This window comes from Cynara cardunculus (assembly GCF_001531365.2).
Source record: "Cynara cardunculus var. scolymus isolate 2C chromosome LG 3, CcrdV1, whole genome shotgun sequence".
In the NCBI taxonomy this organism is placed as follows: Eukaryota; Viridiplantae; Streptophyta; class Magnoliopsida; order Asterales; family Asteraceae; genus Cynara; species Cynara cardunculus.
In genome coordinates this window covers 10824891-10827340 of record NC_037530.1, presented here as the reverse complement: position 1 = coordinate 10827340, position 2450 = coordinate 10824891, and positions in this window count along the sequence as shown.

The window sequence follows — 2450 nt, the reverse complement described above, 5'->3', positions numbered from 1 at the left end:
AAGATTCGTTAAATCCTAATATAACCCATTAAAGACCAAAGAACAAACACATATTATCTATACATTCACATATACACATATATTTAAACATATATACACCATATATACATCATTCGATACATGTAACTTCAATAATATATACATAGATCCAATCGTGATTAGCATCAAACACATATATATACACATCGTGTATATATATATATATATATATATAAAACACGGGCCGACAGATATATACATATAACACATACAAATGTATACATATGACACATACACATTTGTACATATAACACACACATTATATATACATTCACATATACATATACATTTAAATATATATACAACATATTTTTGATCCTCACTCTCTCTCTCTTAGTAATTTGGTGATTATCCTTTTTATCTAACGGAAAGTAATTAGTGCTCTTTATTCGATTTCAGCAATCATCATCGAATCTGTTCAGTGATTGCTGAACAAGTATTATAATTCTCAAGAGAAAAGTATTTTTCAAGAGACAAAGCTCACACCACAAGAACCTTCAATGATATCGAAGATAAAGCTGAAGATAAAAAGATAAGCATTACATGATCTGATACGGTTTCAGTGATAACAAGCCTGTCTACAAATGCTGAAGTCTAATCAAGATTCAGCATACATTGAAGAAACTTTAGAGTTATTCCAGTGTCAACAATCAAATGAATCTTGTTGATCAAGATTAGTTTTTGTCTTATCCTCCTATACACAAAGGACAAACCCATACCTCTCAAAGTAAAGCACTCGTACGGAGTCAACCTATTGTCTCCAAACATGCTTACCTACTTTGTGAAAGACCACTCTTCATATACGGCTAAAAGCATGTATATCTTAAAACAAAGGACAAACTCACTTCAAGAAGCTTGCCACGTGCCTTGTACTGTCTGACTTGCATTTAATGCAATGGGTATAAATAGCCATGAAGTCCCTCCTCTTTAAAAGAGTCTTCAGATCTTCAAATACACAAGAAGAGATATACATACAAGCACAGACTTCTTAATCTAACGAATTTACTTTTACTTCAAGTGAAGAACACCAACTAAGCTCTCCCTTTAGTGAAGTTATTGCTTCTTCTTTTTTGCAAGAATTTTCTTCCTTGTTTTAAATAAGTTATGTATCTTGTGTTATTCCGCAAACAATCTGTAAATTATGTATTGATCTTTTTTATCAATAAAGAATTTTAAAAAGTGAAAATATTTGGGTGTTTGTAGTCATCCCCCCTTCTACAAACTGTTACCTTTAAACTCTTATAGATGCGTCTAGGACCAACAAGTGATATCAAAGCAGTGTTTTATTATCTCTTCTTTCTTAAGATAATTAATTTACCATTCTTAAATGGCATTGCGAAATACAAGCACACACTTTCATGACAATGACTCTCTAGCCAAACTTCCTCGGTTCATCAAAGACAACTTCAGGCTTTAGAAGAATCGGATGTCTCTTTTCTTGGAAGATGTGGATCCTGAAATTCTATACTATATTGAAAATTGACCTTATGTTCCATTTGCAATATCTCCAGCAGTTTCTGCAACTGCTACGACTAATGCCATACTTGAAAGGAAAATTCCGAATCTCCCTCATCAATGGAGTGGCGAAGACAAGAAGAAAATGACTTTGTGTTCAATATGAAGGTACATCTGAAGTACAAGAATCAACGAAGATATGAAGTACAAGAATCAACGAAGCTTAATTTAGTAAGACTTATGAAATTTTTCTCTATGCAAAATCCGAATCTTTGTCTGAAGTACATCAATGTTTTAATTGTCTTTTTATCGATCTAAGGACAGTTGGAAGAGAATATTCCAACTCTAAGACCCTGACAAAGTTCTTAGAATGTTTGCCAGAAACATGAGATAATTATACCATGTGTCTCAAGATATCTAATGGTATGTCCACCTAGGGCTTTAAACGAACTGAAAGTTCAGCAAACCGTTCTGAGCCGTTCGGCGGGAAGTTCGTTTATTTATAAATGAACGAACATGAACAATTTTTTTGTTCGTTTAGTTAAACGAACGAACATGAACAAGAGTCTCGTTCGTTCATTTATGTTCGTGAACGTCCGTTCATTTACGTTTGTTTATGTTCGTTTATATATTAAATTTAATATATAATCTTTCATTTATTTAGTTTGAATTCAAATAATATTTATTTAAGTTTTAACTCTTTAGAATTTATTTAGATTTAAATATTGTCATCATTTTGTCTTATTTGAAATTTTTACCTTTTCACTTTTCCCCCAAAACCCTAGCCTCTAGATGAAACCTTCTACAAATCGTGAAGGTTGAAGAAGGTTGTGAATGTTTATGTTCGTTTAGGCGTGTTCGTTTAAGTTCATTTAGCCCATTCGTTTCGTTTAACATGTTAATGAACGAACATGAACATACCTAATTTCTAAACGAACGAACACGAACACAAAGAT